The sequence below is a fragment of the Lissotriton helveticus genome, chromosome 10 (genome assembly GCF_964261635.1).
Source record: "Lissotriton helveticus chromosome 10, aLisHel1.1, whole genome shotgun sequence".
NCBI lineage: Eukaryota > Metazoa > Chordata > Amphibia > Caudata > Salamandridae > Lissotriton > Lissotriton helveticus.
The window spans coordinates 551,925,333-551,951,104 of NC_136071.1; the positions used below are offsets into that span (position 1 = coordinate 551,925,333).

Below are 25,772 nucleotides of genomic sequence, written 5' to 3' on the forward strand. Positions count from 1 at the left end.
CACGATTACTGACAAATTTATATCCAGACGAAGATGTTGTGCCTGAGAATATTTTTCAGAAAGTTACTGAGAAAAAATCTGGAATATGTTTGATGCCAACTCTTGCAGAATGTGCCAAATTCAACAACAACATGTTGCATTTAGAAAAGCAAGAGATTGTGAAACTGGAAGCTATTGACAGAGTAGAGCATATGGGATCAACAATTATTTTGTCTGAGAATCTGAAAACAAAATTGGATTCATTAGAGAAGAGTATATCTAAAACTGAGGGTTTTGAAAAGACTCTGAATGTGTGCTTGAACTGCCGTATAATTTTAAGAAGGAATTTACATGTTGAAAGAGGTCTGGTAAATGGATCAATGGGTAATGTTGTTGATTTTGTGAAATACAGAAATAGAGATGGAATTGAATTTTTAAAAATTAAATTTAATGGCATTGAGGAAGTACAGCTAATTGCTCGTTGTTCTGCTAGATTTTTGCTTGTAAAAGACTTATATGTTCGTCGTAAGCAGTGTCCTGTTTGCTTGGCATATGCGGTGACAATCCATAAATCGCAAGGTTTAAGTGTAGACTGTGCATTGGTGAATATTGGCAGTTCTGTGTTCAAGGAGGGTATGGCATATGTGGCATTGTCACGAGTTAGAACTTTATCGGGATTGTACTTGATTGAGTGTGATGTCACAAACATTTGTGCGGATCTAGATTGTGTTAAGGAATACAATAGGTTAAGAAGAGAGTATGCGCCACATTTGCCTCAGTATCCTTTGTTTGAGAAACGTGTGGTAGGCCGGAAACGAAGAAATGTGACCAATACTGGGGAGGTTGTAGCAAAAAGACGAAAAGTCGATGAACCTGAAATTATAAGCAGAAACAAAAAGGATTCTGTTGAAGATGTTGTTGGTTTTCAATTTGAAAACAGTTCTGGTGTCAACTGCTATGCTAATGTAGTGGTTAATGTTTTGTTTTCTCTAGAAAATGTAAAAGAAGAGATTGTGGTCAATTCTGATCAAAGATTTTGCAGTTTGTTAAATTCTGTGTTAGAGAAATGTAGCACTGATAGAACAAACATAGAAAGTGTGTCTGAAATTCGAAATCTGTTAGACAGATGTTCAGGCCAAACTCAATTCTCTCAAAATAGTCAGCAAGATTGTCAGGAGTTTTTAATGTATATGCTTGATGTATTGCATGATGAAGGTGTAGATGTAGATCACCTGTTTGGGCTTTCTTATCAATGGCAGCATGACTGCGAGAACTGTAGGGTATCAAGTACTACTAGTGTAGACTCAGAAAGATTTATATATTTAACTTTGCCAGACAGTAAATCAGTCTCTTTTAATAAGCTAGTAAAAGCAGCTGATCACAACATGGAGTGTAGCCAATGTAAATCTGAAATGATGTCCACATTATTTATACGAACATATGGCCAGTATGTCATTTTAATGTTCCAACGATGTAGGCCTGATGGAACAAAATTGACAACTTTAATAAAAAATTTTGTGGCTTCACAGTTGTCAATATCAGGAAGGACTTTTGTAACTGTAGCAATTATATATCATGATGGTCCTTCAATAACATCAGGACATTATACAGCTTATTTAAAGTGTAGAAATGGCTGGTCATTCTGCAATGATTCTGTTTTAATTTTCAAAAAAAAATTGCCGTATGACCTTAAAAACTCTTACCTGGTGTTTTTAAAACCAAAATTTTAGGGAAAGAATCTCGGGATGTGCTCTGAGGAATTTCAAGAAGTTCTAATGGCTCCTACACGATTTGGCCTTGAGGATAAGTGTAGTACAGAGACATAACTTCTTACCATAACACTGGACGTCATGGAGAAATACGTGCACTTTGAATGAGTTCAGAAAAACTGTTTCTTTTTATAAGCTAATTGAAGCAGCCAATCAAAACATGGAGTAGAGGGAATGTAAGTCTGCAATGCTGTCTACTGTTTTACATTGCTTTGTCATTAAAAGTGATGTAGAGAATTAAATAATTGTACTAGTCATAAAGGTAGTGTAAGTCTGCTTCATAGTAAGCAGTATCAGTGTGATAGGAAATGTAGAACATGATTGAGCAAGAAGGGGAAGATATTACTAGTCCAGGATTGTGAAAATGATCTTCAACATTTTAATTGTGAAAGTTGCGGAAATACAACATGACGGGATTGGCTTAAAAGAATTCTAAGAGTTATAAATGGCTCAGACACGATTTGGCCTTGTGGAAACGTGTGGTAGAGAGCGAGAAGTCATTTATTGTATGTAACATGTTTTTGAAAACGATGGAGGTTTTCTTTCAGAAAGTGGCGGGTTGAAAGTAATAACAGCACAACAGAGTGTAAGCTGTTCATAGGACATCCTTGGCCGTCATGGAAAGTAAGTTAACTTTAAGGAGTTCTGAATTCTGATTTGTTATGTTGTATGGGTTTTTTAAACACAATCATTTTGATTGTGTTTTTTTTTCCCCGCTGTTATATGATGAATACCTTCAAGTCACTGTTTTAGTGAAATTTGATACATTCTGAGAACAGCAAAAATAAACCATTTAACATGTATAATTAATTCTGTTCTGTTTGCATTTATGATGTACATGTAGAACTGTGTAGGAGGCATGGAGAAGGTGAGGCTTCTGTAAGTGTCAAAGTTGTTGCATACAGTGCTCATATTCTACGTAGTCTTTTATATTTCATTACTTTCACTGTTTCTGACTGATCTAAAAAAATTTTTTTAAGAAGAACAGTAAGTATAAGGGAAGGAAACAGACAGTTATGTTAAAAGAAACACAGCTATAGGGAATAAACTAGGGATACTGTTACCTGCAATCCTCTGCTGATGATGTCACTGAGCATGTCATGAATGATGTAATATGTGACATCATCAGCAGTGGATTACGGGTAATAGTATCTCTAGTTTACTCCCCTATAGCTGTCTTTCTTTTAACATAACTGTCTGTTTCCTTCCCTTATACTTACTGTTCTTTTTTTTAAAAAATAATTTTTTGGTTCGCTTCCGGTTCGCGTACCGGGGAGCGAACTGGGAAGCGAACTAAGAGAAATAGAGATTGGCACAGTTCCAAATATTGTACCAATTTTTTAATAACGGGGAGGTAGTTCTGAAAAGAACTTTTTTTTTAATTGTTTTTGTTGTTTTATATTTTTTTTATTATTTTTCTGAACATTTTTTTACTTTTTTTGAATTTTTCTGAACAGTTTTATATTTTTTTTGTTTTTTTTTCGGAGGGGGCAACGAAAAAGATTCATTGTAAAGGGCTCAACAGGAGCAACAAAACAAAAAAAAAGAATTTATTGTTTGGGGCGTTTCGGACAAACATGAGCATGATTGTCAATAGCTCTGTTGATCAGAGTGATGCTACTTTCTCCGTAGCAAATGAATCCATTGCAATGTACGCAGACGTGTTTTACTTCACGAAATCTCGTTTGTATATTTGGCACCATCTCCCTGCCCTCTGGTCCCGTTACTTCCGGTACAACAGATCTTCTGGCCATAATAGGGAGATTATCTAGGTCGTCCTGTTCCTCTTCTTCCTCTTCTTGCTGAATTATAACTTTAGCAGGTGGTCCACTCTTCCTTGGATGTGGTGGAGATGGTGGGGAAGCACCAGCTGAAGCTACTAAAGAAGCCATTGTTCACTGGTAACAAAGGGTCTTTCTCTCACAATGATGAAAGTCAGAGTGAGGAAAGAAGGAGGGACTTTCATCATTTGGGAAAAACAATAGTTCTCAACCAATGAAAAGTGTTCATTTTAGATCATATGACCTAGTCTTACATCATTAGGAAACCAAAAGTGAAATGAACCAATGAAAAGTGTTATTACCAAGTCACATGACCTGCTGTGTTTACGTTACGCGCTTTGCAGGGCCTCCCGGTTTGCTTCCAGAAACCTGTGCTTTGCGACTCGGTAAGCGTACCAGTTCGCTAACGTAGCACGTCATATGAGGTATCACGCGACAACGCGAAACGGCTTTCGGACGGGAGGCGTCACGATGTTGTTTTCTAACGCGGCAGTTGCGGTAAAGAAACGTTTACCGGCTCGCGGTCTATTTCGCGGCATCAAGGTCAGCTAACGGGAAGGTTCCCGATTCGCGAAGCGGGAACGAAGAAAAAAAAATATTTAAAAAAAAAGTTATTAATAAACATATAAAATATATTTTTGGATTTAAAGAAGAATACATTTTACAGCTACAGATATTAGCTGTTAAAAAACCAATGAAATTCACTGAAAAAACCATAGGTTATAGACCATATATAGTTAGGAATTAGCATTTACAAAACCTTGAAAATTCACTGAAAAAACCATAGGTTATAGACCATATATAGTTAGGAATTAGCATTTAGAAAACCTTATTTTACTCACACAAAACCATTGAAATTCCATATATAGTTAGTTGCACTAACTATATATCGCGCACCCGCAATCCACTGCTGATGATGTCACATATTACATCATTCATGACATGGTCAGTGACATCACTGATGACATCACTGATGACATCTCAAATGACATCACTGATGACATCACTGATGACATCTCAAATGACATCACTGATGACATCATGACACACCAATACCAGTTACTACATACGCACTCACTGATTCCTACGTCTACACACACATTCACTCATTCACCCATACAATCACTCATACATACAGTCACTTATTATTACAACACTATCATATGCACTCATACACCTATGCAGACAGTCACACACTGCCACTCATCCATGGAGTTACTCACACACCAAGTCAGTCCTGTAAAGAATCAATCACACTTCCATTTCTTCATCTATACAGTTAAACACAGAACACCATACTTCAGTGACATCACTGATGACATCACTAATGACATCTGAAATGACATCACTGATGACATCTCAAATGACATCACTGATGACATCATGACACACCAATACCAGTTACTACATACGCACTCACTGATTCGTACGTCTACACACACATTCATTCATTCACCCATACAATTACTCATACATACAGTCACTTATTATTAGAACACTATCATATGCACTCATACACCTAGTCAGTCCTGTGAAGAATCAATCACACTTCGATTTCCTCATCTATAGTTAAACACAGAACACCATACTTTTCACACATATACTAACACATACTTACTCTCTTATACAATCACTGACACAAGTACACATTGATATGCACAGAGTCACACACCTCCCAGCCAGCCACACACACACTCAGTCTTCCATACATCCAGTCATTCTTCAATATGTAAAACGTATTTAAACTTTACAAAAACACACAGACACTAGATGATGTCATCAGTGATGTCATTTGAGATGTCATCAGTGATGTCATCAGTGATGTCACTGACCATGTCATGAATGATGTAATATGTGACATCATCAGCAGTGGATTGCGGGTGCGCGATATATAGTTAGTGCAACTAACTATATATGGAATTTCAATGGTTTTGTGTGAGTAAAATAAGGTTTTCTAAATGCTAATTCCTAACTATATATGGTCTATAACCTATGGTTTTTTCAGTGAATTTTCAAGGTTTTGTAAATGCTAATTCCTAACTATATATGGTCTATAACCTATGGTTTTTTCAGTGAATATATATATATATATATCTTTCCAAAGCTTGCTTCGTGTGTGAGCAATGCGTAACTACCAAAACGCGTAGCGTGGAAGCAAAATAAACTTCCAGAAAAGGTGAATTTTTTGGGTCCTGAGAGTGCGTTATTTTGAGACGTGAAGCAAGCTTTGGACATTTGTTTACCGGGTGCTCTCCCTGTGCATGCACCATCCTTCACAGGTCCCTGGTCTCGACAACAGCGTTGTTCATATGGATATATATATATATATATATATATATCACCTACTGGCGGTTGCCAGTAGGTAGTTATAGTTAGGACCTATTATGCATAGGAAATCCGCAACATTCTATTCCCAATAACTTTGGCGCCGATCGATGAATCTTTGCGACATTTTCGAAACTTGCTCTGGTCCGCTCCTATCATGAAAGTTTCGGGGTGATTCGTCAAGTGGGAGCCGAGAAAAAAGGGGGTCCCAAAACAGGTTTGCCCATGCAATTTTCCATAGGACCTTTAGCCACAGCTACAGCCCAAACGGCGGAACGGAATTACATCAAATTTGGCAAAGAGGTAGTCCTCAGTTCAGACTTCGGCCTTTTGCTTAAATGGTGTCAATCTGTTCAGTAGTTCATGAGAAAATCACAGTTAAAGTTATTTATATATCTATGGGCGCGGTGGATCCGCAGAGTGTGCCAGGATTGTCATTGTACCATAAGCGCACCCTTCTGATCACATACTGAATGCTAATTGGTTGTCAAGTGGTTGTCAACATTCGAAACCAGGAACTGTTGGCACCCATTTTGTGCCTCGGTAGAAGCGAGGATGAGGAAGTCAGTGGAATATGTGTGCAAAAGGAGAAAGGGGGCAGGGTAGAAATAAGTTTACCCTCTAGACCTGCTTAGGGGGTCCCAGAAGGACCCCCAGGGCCCATGCATTTTTTTTTTTAAAACCTGGCAGGTGCGTGTTGGGTGCGCCGAGTGTGCTGTAAAAGAAATAAAATAAAACAGAGTTTTTTTATAATGAGGGAAGGGAAAATTAATAAATTTTATGTGGCGCCCAGAGGGGCCCCCAGCCTCGGGAATCGTCATCCCCCGGGGCTAAAAAGAGAAAAATGGAGGGGGGAGGGGTCAAAGGTCCCCAAAGCCGCAGGGACCACCACCCCTGGGGCTTTATGTATTGTGGGAGGGGGACTGCGAGGCCCCCCTCCGGGAGCACTCGAGGGCCCCGTTACCTGCCGAACTAACAAAAAAATGGTCGGGCTGCAAGGTCTCCAAAGTCCCAGGGATTACCACTCCCTGGGACTTTATGTATTGTGGGAGGGCAGGCTCCTGCAGTATCCCGGGGTGTACATCCCGCCCTCCCATAGCAAGGAAATTTGTTCTCTTTTTCAAAATCTAAATAAGATTGCTTTTCCACATGGGGAGCTGCTTGTTCGTAGCTCCCCATGTGGAAAAGCAATGCCGGCTCCCAAACGCGTAGAAGTTGTACACCAAAGGCGCTGGAGTTGCGCACCCTACAGATTATGAGTCGTGCATCCAGCACGTGCAAACCAGGGGGCTGCACTGAGCGCTGCACTGGGTGCTCAACTTTTAATTTTACCGTAACAAAATAGCCCTTATCAGTAATTTCTAATATTCCCGGGGACCGTATCCCCCGGGTCTTATAAAAAATGTTGGGGACCTTGGGGGGATCCACAATGCCCCCACGGTCCCGCCGGCTCCCCGTGTTCTTTGGGAGCCGGCATTGCTTTTCTGCATGGGGTGATGCTAAACTTGCATGTGGAAATGCAATCTGGTTTGGTTTTTGAAAGTGAGAACAGATTTCACTGCTGTGTCTTTCAAAATGCAAACTAAGTTTGCTATGGGAGGGCGGGAGCCACAAGACTCCTGCCCTCTCATAGCAAACAGACGTGTCCCGGGGGTAGGACACTGCAGGAGTCGGCCCTGGGGTGTGGCGGTCTCCAGGGCCATCGAGGGGTCCAGGCGGAGGACCACGCAGTCTGCTTCCTACAACACACAAAATACCCAGGGGGTGGTGGTTCCCGGGGCTTGAGGGGGGTCGTTGAGGTCCCCACACTTCTATTTTTGCGGGGGGGCCTTGGAGCCCCCCAAAAACCATTTGTTTTATAGCCCTGGGGTGGCTCTAACTCTTGCATACCAAACAGCAATGTTAAGAAAATCTTCCAGTAAGATAACAAAGGATTTTGAAGTCCATTTTTGGTGTTTTTGTTGTACTTTGTAGGCGTTAAAGCGACGACAATTTTACCTCCATCTTTGTAAATATGCTACTAAGTTTTGTAATGTCGACAATCTCGTCTTCCATTTAAATAGGCAGGAAGTATTTATTGAAGTTCATTGTGAGTCGTGAAGCAACACTGTCTAATAGTGATTGATAAAGAATTGAATATGTTGTGTATTTGTTTTGCTCGTAATGTGCATAGGGGCAGATTTACAAGTTAATTGCGTTACTATTGCATACTTTTAAGATGTAGAAAGTGACGCGAAAGTGGTGCAAGGGGGTTGTAAATCTGGTATACAGAGTTCTGTTTTACTGTGCTTTCCTTTCTGTAATGTAGGGTATCCAGGGTAAAAATAACATTTTCTGTACAGCCAGTACCTTTCAACCCTACCCCCAAACGGCTTTCTGCCTGTTACCGTAGTAACAGTTCATGGAATACTTACGTGAGCACAGAGGTTAGAATTTCACCACACTGTGTTGCTAATGGAAAAAGTTACTGTGCTGGAGTTTTAAAACTTTTCCATAGGAACCGTTAGTTGTAGCTATAGAGTCTGGAAAAAGTTCTGGTAAAGAGTTAGCCTCAGAATTATGCTTGAAAGTATGAATATAATTTCTATTGGGGACCGCCACCCCCCAAAAAAAGAAGACATATATACTTTTTTTAATTAAGTTTTATTGAAACAACAATAAATAACTGGAAACGTAACTTAAAGATAACAATATAATAAATAACTAGAAACATAACTTTAACAAAACAATATAATAAACAAAATGTGATATGGGCTCCAATAGAAGTACGGTAGGTAATCTGCAAAACAAAAATGAAAATTTGTGTTTAAAATTAGATTGATGTGACTAAATGAGGTCAAACATTACAAGTCAAGGTAACACTTGGCAATATTTCCTTATTTTTACGTCTGCAGTGTGCCTGATACATTCCACTTGTCTTATAGGCCCGCGTTCACGAGGTGTCTGTATGGAAGTGCCTACTGCATCAGATTTACACTATTGATCAACAGGTCTTTAAAAGGATTCAGAGCTGAGACAGAATTAGGTGAGAGATCAAGTCATTATGCAGGACAATATTCTTTAGGGCTTATTTACAAGACTCTTGCGCCACTTTTGTGTTACTTTAAAGTGACGCAAAAGTGGCGCAAGGGGCTTGTAAAGAAGCTCTTTTACTTCTAATGCATTTAATCGGAGGGAATGTATATCTGTTAAAGCCCAGCTCACCTGAGTTTCTGTTCAGTTCTGATGGAGATTGAAGACAGTCCGACCCCACCCTGAAACTGCTTGTTCCAGCACACTAGTTTTAAACAGTGCACTAAGAACCAGAAGCTCAAGGGAACGGGGGAAGTGGATAAAATAAAAAAAGAGAGACAACACGGTTCTTGCGTTTCCACTGTAGAAGTGCTGCTAAAATCTGCGGCCCTCTCTGACTTCTGTAGAAACTGGTGCCTAATGAAACATAAACACAGAACAGATAAGTGCAACCTATCCCTAAATGTGTTCCTGACTAACCCTTAATCTATTTAGAAATTCTCTTCTAAAAGTACCTCTTGGATCCTGGTCTTTAGCTTCCAGGTTTGGAATGTGCTACTGTTCTGGGATGTGCTTTCTATTACTGTAAAACTTCTGTAAAATCAAACGAATATTATTATCAGAATTACCAACATCTAACATTCACCTTAATATAACTAAAGTCTAAATTCTTAATAGCAAACCCACTTTTCACACCTTTCCAGACTTTTTATAAAACAAATACTGTACTTTACATCAAAATACAGCAGGTAATTTGTTCAAGTCCTTGATTTACTGTTTGCCTTGCTGTCAATGGTTTCCTCTGTTCGATTCTTAAAAAGTTCCATGTAAAACAATGTTTATTTCACAAAGTTCCACAAAGTATTCTTGTAACAAAGGGTTTGAACCACAAAGTTTGTGGGAGATATCTTGTTCCAAATTGTCTTTACATGAATCCAGAAATCGCCGACAACGTTCTTTCAGGTAATAAAAAGTATTGCACTTACTTGTTGCTGAAAAGGTATACTGATCAGTCTAACCTTGTCCTCTTTCTCTTTTGCAGGTCGATTGCGGTGGACAGAAGAGGGGCTGAGGCAAGAAGGAGCCGGAAACCGGAAGAAGGAAGAGCCAGCAGCCACGCCCGTTGAAGCAAATGAAGGTCTGGAGAGAGCAGGAGTGCCAGTGCCGAAGGATCTGTTCTCAGGTAAGTGGGAGGTAAACGAGCACAAGCACTGGGTGAGGCTCAGGGGCTGCCTTTTATAGACAGGGCTGGGTGTGGTTCGAAGAGCTGGGTGTGGTTCGAAGAACTGGGTGTGGTTCTCACAAGCAGGTGTGCAGAGCTTCAGTTATTATGCTAATGAGTTGAAGTAACACATGGCCTAGGGAGGAGTGCTCTAAATAAGCCTTGGTAAAAGCAAGGTCCAATGTGCAAACAAGACAGCAATGTCCAAAATTGTGAATACATTGAGCAACATACACAGAAGTCTTAGGGAGGGGCTGCGATAACAAGAAAGTCTTTCAATAGTATGTTTAAAGTGAGCTAGTACAGGGACCAATGCATAGTATGTTTAAAGAGAGCTATTACAGAGACCACTAGTGCAATGAGAGGAGACATGCTCTTTGCTGTGCACAAACCCTAACAGTCGCCCCCCTCAAAGGCCCTCCTACTGGACGGGGTTTCCCTGGATTTTTTATATAAAACTGTCTAATCAAGCGTGGGGCATGTACATAGGACGCTGGTTCCCATGAATTCTCAGTTTCGTCATATCCTTTCCATTCTACTAAATAAAACAGACGTCCATGAATTCTTTTTGAGTCTTTTATGCTTTTCACTTCATATTCTAGATTTCCCTTAATTGGTATGGGTGGAGGTGGTGGTTCGGGTCGGGTATTTGGGTTGTACGGCTTAAGCAAGGACACATGGAATGTAGCATGTACTGGGTATTCTTTTGGTAAGTCCAATTTTACTGTTATCGGGTTTACTATGGCAGTTATACTAAGGGGTCCAATGAAACGTGGTTGCAGCTTTCGGGATCCCTCTATATTTAGGTTCTTTGCGGAGAGCGATACTTTGTCACCGATTTTATACATTGGGGCCTCAGATCTGTGTTTGTCTGCCTGTCTTTTCATGCTTTCTTTGTACTTTAATAAATGTTTCCTGGCCTTGTCTTGTATGTCACCTAATCTCGTTAGTCTATCTGTTACTGTAGGCAACAGGGAATCTTCTAATAAAGTGGGTATAGCTCTCGGATGATACCCCTCCATGAAATAGAATGGTGAGCAAAGTAGAGCTGCATGCTCAGTATTATTATAAACAAACTCCGCTACAGGGAGAGCTTCCAACCATTCACTAGAATAATCAGCCAATAAACAATGTAGCGTTTGAAGTACGGTTTGGTTCAGTCGTTCAGTTTGTCCATTTGTTTCTGGATGGAAAGCAGTAGATAATGCCACATCTATTTTCAGATTTTTCGCATAATTTTTTCCAAAATCTCGAGTTGAACTGGCTACCTCGGACTGACACCACTTTACTTGGCAAACCATGTACACGCACAATTTCTCTTATGAAAATATCGGCAAATTCTGCAGCAGTTTGGCAATTTCCGTAATGGTAAAAAATGTGCCATTTTAGACAAAAAATCCACTATCACTAACACTGTTGTGAAGGATTTTACTGGTGGTAAACCTACAATAAAGTCTACACTCACAGTGTGCCAAGGTTGTTTGGGTGATGGCATTGGTATTAACAAACCGTCAGGGGCCTTATGAGAAGATTTATGTCTTGCAAAAACTGGACAGGTAGTGACAAATTGCTTAATGTCCTTACTCATATTATCCCACCAAAAGTGTTTTCGCACATTTTCCAGGGTTTTTACCCAGCCAGGATGACCTGCCAACGGTGAGGCGTGATGCCAAATTATCACCTGTGTTTGTAATTCTGTGGTGGGCACTAACAGCATGTTGTCGTGATACAATAAACCTCGTTGTATTGAGTTATGGGAATCCTTTAACCAATCTTGAGGTGCTATTTACATGTGTGCATTATATAGATCTGTGATGAAATCCTTCTGTTGTACTGGTGCCAAATGTTTTTGAGGAGGAATAATGGGTTCTCCTATTTTGTCTTGTTCAAGGTCTGAGGTATGTCAGTATCTAGATAACACATCAGATTGAATTTGTTGTGCACCTGGTCTATAGGTTATAACGAAGTCAAATGTACTAAAAAAATTTAACCACCGCATCTGACGTGGAGTTAATGCTTTTAGTGATCCAAAAAATTGTAGGTTCTTATGGTCAGAAAAGATGGTAACAGGGTACTTGTCTCCCATTAAATGGTGCCTCCATTCAGAAAAGGCTACTTTGATAGCTAATAGTTCTCTTTCAGCCACAGTGTAATTTTGTTCAGCTGGTAATAACATTTTGGAATAGAAGGCTATAGGATGTATTTGGCCATCTACTGAATCTCGTTGAGAGAACTCCTCCTAAAGTTACTTGTGAAGCATTCGCTTCAACAAAAAATGGCAAGTCAGGATCAGTATGTTTCAGAATTTAGGCTGAAGTGAACTTTTGTTTCAGAAGTTGAAAGGCGTGTGCCGCCTTATCAGACCAAAGAAATCGTTGCCCTTTCCGCAACAAGGTGGTTATTGGGGCTGCAATGTCTGCAAAATGAGAAATAAACCTCCTATAAAAATTGTCGAAACCCAGAAATTTCTGAACATCCTTCACAGATGATGGTTCTGGCCAATCAGTAATAGCACTAATTTTCTTTTCATCCATAATTATTCCTTGAGGTGACAGGCAGTTTCCTAAAAAGTCTACTTTGCTGACATTAAAAGTACATTTTTCTAGTTTAGCAAAGAGATGATTTTCTTTTAACTTTGATAATACTGCACAAACATGTTGTGTATGTTCTTCCGGGTTCCTGGAGTAAATGAGGATGTAATCTATGTATACTATGACACAAACATCCAGGAATTTGTGTAGGACCTCATTTATAAAGAATTGAAAGGCCGCAGGGGCATTAGACAACTCAAAGGGCATTACTGTGTATTCAAATAGACCAAACTTTGTCTTGAAAGCTGTCTTCCACTCATCCCCCTCTTTTATTCGGACCAGGTGGTAAGCTCCCCGCAGATCTAGTTTAGTGCATACAGTAGAATGTCTTAATTGATCCAACAACACAGGTATTAGAGGAAGAGGATATTTATTTTTTATTGCAGCCTTATTTAGTCCTCTATAGTCGATACACGCGCGCAGAGATTTATCCGGCTTTGGGATAAAAAAAGTGGAGATGACACCGGAGATGTGGAATGTCGGATGAACCCAGACTGTAGTAGGTTGTCTAGGTAGGTTCTTAAATATTTGGTCTCTTCGTCAGTCAAAGCATATACTCTGTTATTAGGTAAAGGGGCCCCTGGGATAAGATCTATACGGCAGTCATCTGACCGATGTGGGGGCAACACACTAGCCTTCACTGGATCAAAAACGTCTTTAAAGTCAGAATATTCAGGAGGGAGACTTGGTTCGTCTTGTGTAACACTAGCACAGTGTATTACTGTGCTCTGTTCTGTACCTGTTTCTTGATAGCAATTGGTTCTACAGAATGAGGAATCCAAAGTAACTGTTCTGTTCACCCAATCAATTTTTGGATTATGAGTTGTTAACCAGGGTACCCCGATAATCAAGCCAAAATTAGGGGTATCTATCAGATCAAAGCTAATCATCTCTGTGTGCCCGTTTTGACAGACCATGACAAGGGGACTTGTTTGTGTTGTGATTAATCCAGAGGTCAATTCAGACCCATCCACTGCACATACTGCTTCTGGACAAGGCTTTAGTCAAATAGGAAGACCTAATGTGTTAGCTAACTTATTATCCACACAATTTCCTGTTGCTCCTGAATCCAGTAGGACAGGGAGAGAATGTCTAACTTGGGTAGGAACAATTAAAAAGATCTGAATTATGAAATGTCTAGGTTTGTCCGGTACCATGAAGGCTGCAGAATTAGAGGTTTGATTAGGATGTTTTCTCGAACAAGTAACCTCCCCCCTTGTCGAGCTTAATCGTTTCCCGACTCAGTTGAGGAGATAGAGGAAACAGTACCCTTTCGTGAAGTTTTAGGTTTTACTGGACATTCTCTGGCAAAATGTCCTGCCTTGCCACAATATAAACATAATTGAAGTTTTCTCCTTCTTTCTTTTTCCTCTGACGTGAGTGGAACTCTGAGTGTTCCTAATTGCATAGGCTCAGGTTCAGGGAGTTTATTATCTGTGTCTTTTTTCTCATGTCTAATAAAAGTTAACCGCGATTCCAGTTTGGATTTATCGCCCTTTCTTTCTCCTAGTCTGTGTTCCAATTTCACGACTTAATCTACAAAGTCAGAATAGTCTTCTGGCAAATCAACGATATGAGCCAGCGTGTCTTTTAACTCGTCTCTCAAACCTTTATAAAAAAGGGAGACACGCTTTTCTTCTGGCCAACGTGTTTCGGTGAGTAAACGATTAAAACTAGTGAGATAGGTCAATAAATCCTTGTTACCTTGTTTAAGATTTAAAAGCTCATTATCACTTGCCTGCATAAAAGTGTGTTTTGCAAAAAGGCTGGTCATAGTACATTTAAATTGATTCCAATTATGGAGGATGGGATCATCTCTATCCACGAAAGGAATTGACCAATTGGCTGCTGTACTGCCCAAATAAGACAAGACGAATTCCACTTTCGTAGCATCAGTAGGGAACTGTTGTGGTTTACAAACAAAGTGTGATTGACATTGATTGATAAAAACATAGAATTTGTTACTATCTCCATGAAAACGTTCAGGTGCTGCTAAAGGCACAGCATTAGGAACATTAACAGTAACCTCAACTGGGGGAGGGACAGTTGTATGTTTTGCTTGCGCCCCTGTCTCTGAGGAGGTTTTAAACAAAGGCGTAAAAGCTGTGTTCCACTGGGAATCCCTAGGTTTATACCTGCTTAAATCCTGTTTTAAAAAGGTGTTTTCCAACTTTAATTTCTCTATTTCCTCTTGTATATGTTGCAAGATACCAGACACTGATTCATTATGGGCCAAGTCCTCGTTTAGGACCTGCGCCATATCTGTGGCGTCAATGCCCTCTGTTTCTTCCCCGGCATTCATCGTCCAACAGAACTGAATATTTTAAAGGCTTGTGCTTCTGTCAAAGCCCAGCTCACCTGAGTTTCTGTTCAGTTCTGATGGAGGTTGAAGACAGTCCGACCCCACCCCGAAACTGCTTATTCCAGCACACTAGTTTTAAACAGTGCACTAAGAACCAGAAGCTCAAGGGAAGGGGGTAAGTGGATAAAATAAAAAAAGAGAGACAACACCTTTCTTGTGTTTCCACTGTAGAAGTGCTGGTAAAATCCGCGGCCCTCTCTGACTTCTGTAGAAGCTGGTGCCTAATGAAACATAAACAAAGAACAGATAAGTGCAACCTATCCCTAAATGTGTTCCCGACTAACCATTAATCTATTTAGAAATTCTCTTCTAAAAGTACCTCTTGGATCCTGGTCTTTAGCTTCCAGGTTTGGAATGTGTTACTGTTCTGGGATGTGCTTTCTATTACGGTAAAACTTCTGTGAAATCAAACGAATATCATTATCAGAATTACCAACATCTAACATTCACCTTAATATAACTAAAGCCTAAATTCTTTATAGCAAACTCACTTTTCACACATTTCCAGACTTTTTATAAAACAAATACTGTACTTTTACATCAAAATACAGCAGGTAATTTGTTCAAGTCCTTGATTTACTGTTTGCCTTGCTGTCAATGGTTTCCTCTGTTCGATTCTTAAAAAGTTCCATGTAAAACAATGTTTATTTGACAAAGTTCCACAAAGTATTCTTGTAACAAAGGGTTTGAACCACAAAGTTCGTGGGAGATATCTTGTTCCAAATTGTCTTTACATGAATCCAGAAATCGCCAAAAAAGTTCTTTCAGGTAATAAAAAGTTTTGCACTTACTTGTTGCTGAAAAGGGATACTGATCAGTCTAACCTTGTCCTCTTTCTCTTTTGCAGGTCGATTTCAGTGGACAGAAGGGGGGCTGAGGCAAGAAGGAGCCGGAAACCGGAAGAAGGAAGAGCCAGCAGCCGCGCCCGTTGAAGCCAATGAAGGTCTGGAGAGAGCAGGATTGCCAGCGCCAAAGGATCTGTTCTCAGGTAAGTGGGAGGTAGACGAGCACAAGCACTGGGTGAGGCTCAGGGGCTGCCTTTTATAGACAGGGCTGGGTGTGGTTCGAAGAGCTGGATGTGGTTCGAAGAACTGGGTGTGGTTCTCACAAGCAGGTGTGCAGAGCTTCAGTTATTATGCTAATGTGTTGAAGTAACACATGGCCTAGGGAGGAGTACTCTAAATAAGCCTTGGTAAAAGCAAGGTCCAATGTGCAAACAAGACAGCAATGTCCAAACTTGTGAATACATTGAGCAACATTCACAGAAGTCTTAGGGAGGGACTGTGATAACAAGAAAGGCTTTCAATAGTATGTTTAAAGAGAGCTATTACAGAGTCCAATGCATAGTATGTTTAAAGAGAGCTATTACAGAGACCACTAGTGCAATGAGAGGGGACATGCTCTTTGCTGTGCACAAACCCTAACAATATCTAGGCAGCTCTGCTTACTTAGTGTAAACACTGTGACCAACAGAGTTCACAACTTGAACTCAGCTTTGGGTCAACACACCAGAGTGGACAGCAGCGTCCATAACTTTAAAAGAGAAAGAGAAACGATGTGAGAGAGAGTGAGAGAAAGAAAGAGAGAAAAATGACATTAAAAGTGTGAGAGAGAGAAAGTTATAGATGGAGCAGTTAATACTGGAGAAAATACGCGTAGCTCACCTTTTGCCTCCGTTGTGTGTCCAAGCACGTGCTGGTTCATAGTGCACCCTCCAGTTCAGTGATCTGAAAGATAGTATATAGAGTTAGTAAAGTCCACATTTGTAAAGCGCACAATCACCCGTAAGGGTCTCTAGGCGCTGGGGGGCCGTCGGGAAGATTAAGCGAGCTATTGCCCAGAGTCACATGGTGCTGGGCTAACCTGCCGCCGGAGCCGGGGATCGAACCGTGGTCCCCAGATTCCAGCGTCAGTCGCCCTGGCCGCGGCGCCACACCTCTTAGTAATAGCATAGTACATACAACTGCACACGTATATTTTTGGTTTATTTATTTGTACACTCAGGATACTATATTACAACAAGTTCCACTGTAAGGAGGTGTCTGTGCGCTGTTTTTTTCCAAAGTAGTATATCCCATGCATTCCCACTGCATAGCGGTGAGTTCTCAATATTGGTTATCTAGACTGTTGCACCCCATTGACTCGAAGAGTCCGGAGGTGAGTGTTTTTCTTGATAAGTCAGAGGCAGATTTAGAAGGTCCTTGCGCCAATTTTCCCATGTTAAAAATGACACAAAAGCGGCGCAAGGGGCTCATACATCTGCCCCTCAAACTGTTGTAACCTATCTATTCTCACTGCCTGGAGGTAATTGTACATTCCTACGCAGTGAAGCTGCTGCAAACTACCCACTCTCTCCTTTCACAGATGACTTGTCGTTGTTTTGGAAACAAGCTTCTTTTCTCACCTTGTGCCATTGGCCTGATTCAAAGAGGGTGTACTACGTGTCGAAGCACCCTTCTCAGAAGTTGTGACGATGGCCATTCATCATCGCAGAATCTTCGAACGTTGAGCTTTAGAGGTGTTGGGTGGACGCCAATTTGTGAAACACAACCTGTAAGATAAAAAGGAAGTTAACATTGTGTGTCATTTTTTTATCAAAGGAGAGAGGAAGTGAGAGAGTGACTGCAAAGAATATTCACAGCTCACCTTTCTGTCACCGGTGTGTTTTTCACCACGTGCCGGGACATAATGCACCCTGAAGCTCTACATATAAAAGATAGTAAAAGAAAGATGTTATGATTGGTATTTATTACTATCTTAATGTGGAGTTGAATAACATCGCCCTTTCACACACCTTCCCTCTCGCATTTACTAACAACTATTTGTATAGTTTATATTCCGGACCGATTATAAAAACGTTCCTGCTATTGGAAAAAAATATAAACATGCAATAAGATACGCTATATAGGACTGCGTATGCCTAAATTGCTGCGTCGCTTTTTTGTATCCAGTCTGCTGCACCCCATCGACTCCCTCCGATGCGCACCTAGGCCTCATTGCTCACCTTTTTGTCGACAGGACACCTTCTACATCATGCAGTCCTGCTCTGCCACCAAGAAATCTGATATATGGTGCTGAGTCTTGATATCACTATGGCTAACGACATACTCATGTTCCCATCATCATCATCGCAGGTTCTTCACCCGCTTTGTCCTTCCGGTACCACTAACTCAGTAACCAAAGAGGCCACGGACGTGGTGGTGGGTCCCCTGTGCGGTGGTTCGGGTCTACATGAGGCATCCGAACCACCAGGACGGGCCATCACAGCGCTTGCGATGGGAGCAACCCTAAAATGGCATACAGCACGTGGGCCCCGTCTTGTTTATAGGTATGGTCACGTGTGTAGTGACAGATACGCTGGATGGGTGTGGTGTGGGTGTATACCAGCCATGAGGGAGTGCGTGTGTGCTGTTCTGACAACTAGACCTGGAACTAAGAAATCACTACAATGGAAATCTGGGCAATGTTTTGTTGTTGTGTTTTCCTGGAAGCGTAAGTGGAGTGGGCTGGCCTGACGTATGCCAGTGCTGCCAGAGGCTCTGAACCATGATTTCGAGCTATGGGCGTGGTCCCATCGTGAGTTATATGAGAAATCAAGTGATTTGGGTGTCCGTTTTGTAGTGCTGACGTCACCCTGGTCTTAAACACAAATGTGTCATTATATCTGTAAAGTCCCACAACTTGGCCAACATGGAAAGTACGGGGGGAATTACTGACTCTTTATTCGTTCATAGTTGTATACATAAAAGATGGTGGACATGACGTATTTCTACGATTATGAATGTTTATTGTACATTTAGTGGAGTGTTGTAGCTGTAGTAATACAGGGCCTTGAAAGGTTTAAGTTGTAGTTTTTGGCCCATGAAGGGCAGCTAATATTTATATGTATGTGGTCATTCAGGTAGATCTATAGTCGATACACGCGCGCAGAGATTTATCCGGCTTTGGGATAAAAAAAGTGGAGATGACACCGGAGATGTGGAATGTCGGATGAACCCAGACTGTAGTAGGTCGTCTAGGTAGGTTCTTAAATATTTGGTCTCTTCGTCAGTCAAAGCATATACTCTGTTATTAGGTAAAGGGGCCCCTGGGATAAGATCTATACGGCAGTCATCTGACAGATGTGGGGGCAACACACTAGCCTTCACTGGATCAAAAACGTCTTTAAAGTCAGAATATTCAGGAGGGAGACTTGGTTCGTCTTGTGTAACACTAGCACAGTGTATTACTGTGCTCTGTTCTGTACCTGTTTCTTGATAGCAATTGGTTCTACAGAATGAGGAATCCAAAGTAACTGTTCTGTTCACCCAATCAATTTTTGGATTATGAGTTTTTAACCAGGGTACCCCGATAATCAAGCCAAAATTAGGGGTATCTATCAGATCAAAGCTAATCATCTCTGTGTGCCCGTTTTGACAGACCATGACAAGGGGACTTGTTTGTGTTGTGATTAATCCAGAGGTCAATTCAGACCCATCCACTGCACATACTGCTTCTGGACAAGGCTTTAGTCAAATAGGAAGACCTAATGTGTTAGCTAACTTATTATCCACACAATTTCCTGTTGCTCCTGAATCCAGTAGGACAGGGAGAGAATGTCTAACTTGGGTAGTAACAATTAAAAAGATCTGAATTATGAAATGTCTAGGTTTGTCCGGTACCATGAAGGCTGCAGAATTAGAGGTTTGATTAGGATGTTTTCTCGAACAAGTAACCTCCCCCCTTGTCGAGCTTAATCGTTTCCCGACTCAGTTGAGGAGATAGAGGAAACAGTACCCTTTCGTGAAGTTTTAGGTTTTACTGGACATTCTCTGGCAAAATGTCCTGCCTTGCCACAATATAAACATAATTGAAGTTTTCTCCTTCTTTCTTTTTCCTCTGACGTGAGTGGAACTCTGAGTGTTCCTAATTGCATAGGCTCAGGTTCAGGGAGTTTATTATCTGTGTCTTTTTTCTCATGTCTAATAAAAGTTAACCGCGATTCCAGTTTGGATTTATCGCCCTTTCTTTCTCCTAGTCTGTGTTCCAATTTCACGACTTAATCTACAAAGTCAGAATAGTCTTCTGGCAAATCAACGATATGAGCCAGCGTGTCTTTTAACTCGTCTCTCAAACCTTTATAAAAAAGGGAGACACGCTTTTCTTCTGGCCAACGTGTTTCGGTGAGTAAACGATTAAAACTAGTGAGATAGGTCAATAAATCCTTGTTACCTTGTTTAAGATTTAAAAGCTCATTATCACTTGCCTGCATAAAAGTGTGTTTTGCAAAAAGGCTGGTCATAGTACATTTAAATTGATTCCAATTATGGAGGATGGGATCATCTCTATCCACGAAAGGAATTGACCAATTGGCTGCTGTACTGCCCAAATAAGACAAGACGAATTCCACTTTCGTAGCATCAGTAGGGAACTGTTGTGGTTTACAAACAAAGTGTAATTGACATTGATTGATAAAAACATAGAATTTGTTACTATCTCCATGAAAACGTTCAGGTGCTGCTAAAGGCACAGCATTAGGAACATTAACAGTAACCTCAACTGGGGGAGGGACAGTTGTATGTTTTGCTTGCGCCCCTGTCTCTGAGGAGGTTTTAAACAAAGGCGTAAAAGCTGTGTTCCACTGGGAATCCCTAGGTTTATACCTGCTTAAATCCTGTTTTAAAAAGGTGTTTTCCAACTTTAATTTCTCTATTTCCTCTTGTATATGTTGCAAGATACCAGACACTGATTCATTATGGGCCAAGTCCTCGTTTAGGACCTGCGCCATATCTGTGGCGTCAATGCCCTCTGTTTCTTCCCCGGCATTCATCGTCCAACAGAACTGAATATTTTAAAGGCTTGTGCTTCTGTCAAAGCCCAGCTCACCTGAGTTTCTGTTCAGTTCTGATGGAGGTTGAAGACAGTCCGACCCCACCCCGAAACTGCTTATTCCAGCACACTAGTTTTAAACAGTGCACTAAGAACCAGAAGCTCAAGGGAAGGGGGTAAGTGGATAAAATAAAAAAAGAGAGACAACACCTTTCTTGTGTTTCCACTGTAGAAGTGCTGGTAAAATCCGCGGCCCTCTCTGACTTCTGTAGAAGCTGGTGCCTAATGAAACATAAACAAAGAACAGATAAGTGCAACCTATCCCTAAATGTGTTCCCGACTAACCATTAATCTATTTAGAAATTCTCTTCTAAAAGTACCTCTTGGATCCTGGTCTTTAGCTTCCAGGTTTGGAATGTGTTACTGTTCTGGGATGTGCTTTCTATTACGGTAAAACTTCTGTGAAATCAAACGAATATCATTATCAGAATTACCAACATCTAACATTCACCTTAATATAACTAAAGCCTAAATTCTTTATAGCAAACTCACTTTTCACACATTTCCAGACTTTTTATAAAACAAATACTGTACTTTTACATCAAAATACAGCAGGTAATTTGTTCAAGTCCTTGATTTACTGTTTGCCTTGCTGTCAATGGTTTCCTCTGTTCGATTCTTAAAAAGTTCCATGTAAAACAATGTTTATTTGACAAAGTTCCACAAAGTATTCTTGTAACAAAGGGTTTGAACCACAAAGTTCGTGGGAGATATCTTGTTCCAAATTGTCTTTACATGAATCCAGAAATCGCCAAAAAAGTTCTTTCAGGTAATAAAAAGTTTTGCACTTACTTGTTGCTGAAAAGGGATACTGATCAGTCTAACCTTGTCCTCTTTCTCTTTTGCAGGTCGATTTCAGTGGACAGAAGGGGGGCTGAGGCAAGAAGGAGCCGGAAACCGGAAGAAGGAAGAGCCAGCAGCCGCGCCCGTTGAAGCCAATGAAGGTCTGGAGAGGGCAGGATTGCCAGCGCCAAAGGATCTGTTCTCAGGTAAGTGGGAGGTAGACGAGCACAAGCACTGGGTGAGGCTCAGGGGCTGCCTTTTATAGACAGGGCTGGGTGTGGTTCGAAGAGCTGGATGTGGTTCGAAGAACTGGGTGTGGTTCTCACAAGCAGGTGTGCAGAGCTTCAGTTATTATGCTAATGTGTTGAAGTAACACATGGCCTAGGGAGGAGTACTCTAAATAAGCCTTGGTAAAAGCAAGGTCCATTGTGCAAACAAGACAGCAATGTCCAAACTTGTGAATACATTGAGCAACATTCACAGAAGTCTTAGGGAGGGACTGTGATAACAAGAAAGGCTTTCAATAGTATGTTTAAAGAGAGCTATTACAGAGTCCAATGCATAGTATGTTTAAAGAGAGCTATTACAGAGACCACTAGTGCAATGAGAGGGGACATGCTCTTTGCTGTGCACAAACCCTAACAATATCTAGGCAGCTCTGCTTACTTTGTGTAAACACTGTGACCAACAGAGTTCACAACTTGAACTCAGCTTTGGGTCAACACACCAGAGTGGACAGCAGCGTCCATAACTTTAAAAGAGAAAGAGAAACGATGTGAGAGAGAGTGAGAGAAAGAAAGAGAGAAAAATGACATTAAAAGTGTGAGAGAGAGAAAGTTATAGATGGAGCAGTTAATACTGGAGAAAATACGCGTAGCTCACCTTTTGCCTCCGTTGTGTGTCCAAGCACGTGCTGGTTCATAGTGCACCCTCCAGTTCAGTGATCTGAAAGATAGTATATAGAGTTAGTAAAGTCCACATTTGTAAAGCGCACAATCACCCGTAAGGGTCTCTAGGCGCTGGGGGGCCGTCGGGAAGATTAAGCGAGCTATTGCCCAGAGTCACATGGTGCTGGGCTAACCTGCCGCCGGAGCCGGGGATCGAACCGTGGTCCCCAGATTCCAGCGTCAGTCGCCCTGGCCGCGGCGCCACACCTCTTAGTAATAGCATAGTACATACAACTGCACACGTATATTTTTGGTTTATTTATTTGTACACTCAGGATACTATATTACAACAAGTTCCACTGTAAGGAGGTGTCTGTGCGCTGTTTTTTTCCAAAGTAGTATATCCCATGCATTCCCACTGCATAGCGGTGAGTTCTCAATATTGGTTATCTAGACTGTTGCACCCCATTGACTCGAAGAGTCCGGAGGTGAGTGTTTTTCTTGATAAGTCAGAGGCAGATTTAGAAGGTCCTTGCGCCAATTTTCCCATGTTAAAAATGACACAAAAGCGGCGCAAGGGGCTCATACATCTGCCCCTCAAACTGTTGTAACCTATCTATTCTCACTGCCTGGAGGTAATTGTACATTCCTACGCAGTGAAGCTGCTGCAAACTACCCACTCTCTCCTTTCACAGATGACTTGTCGTTGTTTTGGAAACAAGCTTCTTTTCTCACCTTGTGCCATTGGCCTGATTCAAAGAGGGTGTACTACGTGTCGAAGCACCCTTCTCAGAAGTTGTGACGATGGCCATTCATCATCGCAGAATCTTCGAACGTTGAGCTTTAGAGGTGTTGGGTGGACGCCAATTTGTGAAACACAACCTGTAAGATAAAAAGGAAGTTAACATTGTGTGTCATTTTTTTATCAAAGGAGAGAGGAAGTGAGAGAGTGACTGCAAAGAATATTCACAGCTCACCTTTCTGTCACCGGTGTGTTTTTCACCACGTGCCGGGACATAATGCACCCTGAAGCTCTACATATAAAAGATAGTAAAAGAAAGATGTTATGATTGGTATTTATTACTATCTTAATGTGGAGTTGAATAACATCGCCCTTTCACACACCTTCCCTCTCGCATTTACTAACAACTATTTGTATAGTTTATATTCCGGACCGATTATAAAAACGTTCCTGCTATTGGAAAAAAATATAAACATGCAATAAGATACGCTATATAGGACTGCGTATGCCTAAATTGCTGCGTCGCTTTTTTGTATCCAGTCTGCTGCACCCCATCGACTCCCTCCGATGCGCACCTAGGCCTCATTGCTCACCTTTTTGTCGACAGGACACCTTCTACATCATGCAGTCCTGCTCTGCCACCAAGAAATCTGATATATGGTGCTGAGTCTTGATATCACTATGGCTAACGACATACTCATGTTCCCATCATCATCATCGCAGGTTCTTCACCCGCTTTGTCCTTCCGGTACCACTAACTCAGTAACCAAAGAGGCCACGGACGTGGTGGTGGGTCCCCTGTGCGGTGGTTCGGGTCTACATGAGGCATCCGAACCACCAGGACGGGCCATCACAGCGCTTGCGATGGGAGCAACCCTAAAATGGCATACAGCACGTGGGCCCCGTCTTGTTTATAGGTATGGTCACGTGTGTAGTGACAGATACGCTGGATGGGTGTGGTGTGGGTGTATACCAGCCATGAGGGAGTGCGTGTGTGCTGTTCTGACAACTAGACCTGGAACTAAGAAATCACTACAATGGAAATCTGGGCAATGTTTTGTTGTTGTGTTTTCCTGGAAGCGTAAGTGGAGTGGGCTGGCCTGACGTATGCCAGTGCTGCCAGAGGCTCTGAACCATGATTTCGAGCTATGGGCGTGGTCCCATCGTGAGTTATATGAGAAATCAAGTGATTTGGGTGTCCGTTTTGTAAATCTGACGTCACCCTGGTCTTAAACACAAATGTGTCATTATATCTGTAAAGTCCCACAACTTGGCCAACATGGAAAGTACGGGGGGAATTACTGACTCTTTATTCGTTCATAGTTGTATACATAAAAGATGGTGGACATGACGTATTTCTACGATTATGAATGTTTATTGTACATTTAGTGGAGTGTTGTAGCTGTAGTAATACAGGGCCTTGAAAGGTTTAAGTTGTAGTTTTTGGCCCATGAAGGGCAGCTAATATTTATATGTATGTGGTCATTCAGGTAGACTGTAGAACTTGATGCTGGAAATAAGTGATCGAGTCTCAGAGTTGCGTCCATATCCTGTTTTTGTAGAGTAATGACGTTATGTACGCGTGCCTGAAAATGTATTGTAAATACGGTGCTCATGTAAATAGCTGATATAGTTTTGGGTTGATTTTGCGCTATATAAATATGCTTTAAGAAAAAAAAGGAGGAATAGCCCACACTTACTGTCACAGGTAAGATGGTTACATACGCTATTTATAGCACAATATAGCCCACACTTACTGTCACAGGTAAGATGGTTACACACGCTATTTATAGCACAATGTAATGTGGTAGGGCGGAGCAGCATTTTACAAACACAATAAATACACAGATAGATAGTTGAAGTGGGTACGGGCAGGTGTGCTCGACTCCATTTTATTACGTTGTTGTTGGTAACAAGTAGAATAGTAATCATGATATCATATAAAGATATTTAATCATAAATGGTTTATGACTTCTGCTGTACAAAGGTAGGAGCATTGTATGTGAAATGATACACAGAAGATTCTATTGTAAAGGGTTCATGAGTTGTGGTGCACTGAGGGGGGGTGGTTTGTGTGGAGCCTGCGATGATGTGTGGTCCAGGAAGACCGCACTAGTAACAAGCAATGGAAATGCAATAGGTCTCGCAATAGAAAAGTTTGAGCTTTTGGTGTGAAAAATGTAAATATTTTTTAATTTTTGTTTATGTTTTTTAAAATATAAAAGTATTAATTTTGTTATTAGAAATGCCAATAGTTATAAAATTAGAAAATGTTACATCTATAGCATTAGTAAAGGTACATGTTTACTTTTCCCCTGTCTTACATGTATTGATCTGACAAATCACAATGTTTTAACAAGAACAGAAGTGAAAACATTTAACATCTTTTTATGACATTTGTAATAAAGCTTGAAACGTTGACAGAAAATATTTGAACCAGTTGTTAAATGG

The 25,772-nt window shown here is 41.0% G+C and overlaps 1 long non-coding RNA gene across 2 annotated transcripts in view; it reads left to right on the forward strand.

Annotated features, from left to right (window-relative positions):
• LOC144785400 (uncharacterized) overlaps nucleotides 1-25,772 on the forward strand; it is a 482,625-nt gene that overhangs the window by 244,009 nt on the left and 212,844 nt on the right. For both annotated transcript variants that reach the window (XR_013601857.1, XR_013601858.1), the window contains exons 3-5: nucleotides 9,909-10,049; nucleotides 15,889-16,029; nucleotides 21,758-21,898. This is a non-coding gene — a long non-coding RNA (uncharacterized LOC144785400). The remainder of the gene's footprint in view (nucleotides 1-9,908; nucleotides 10,050-15,888; nucleotides 16,030-21,757; nucleotides 21,899-25,772) is intronic.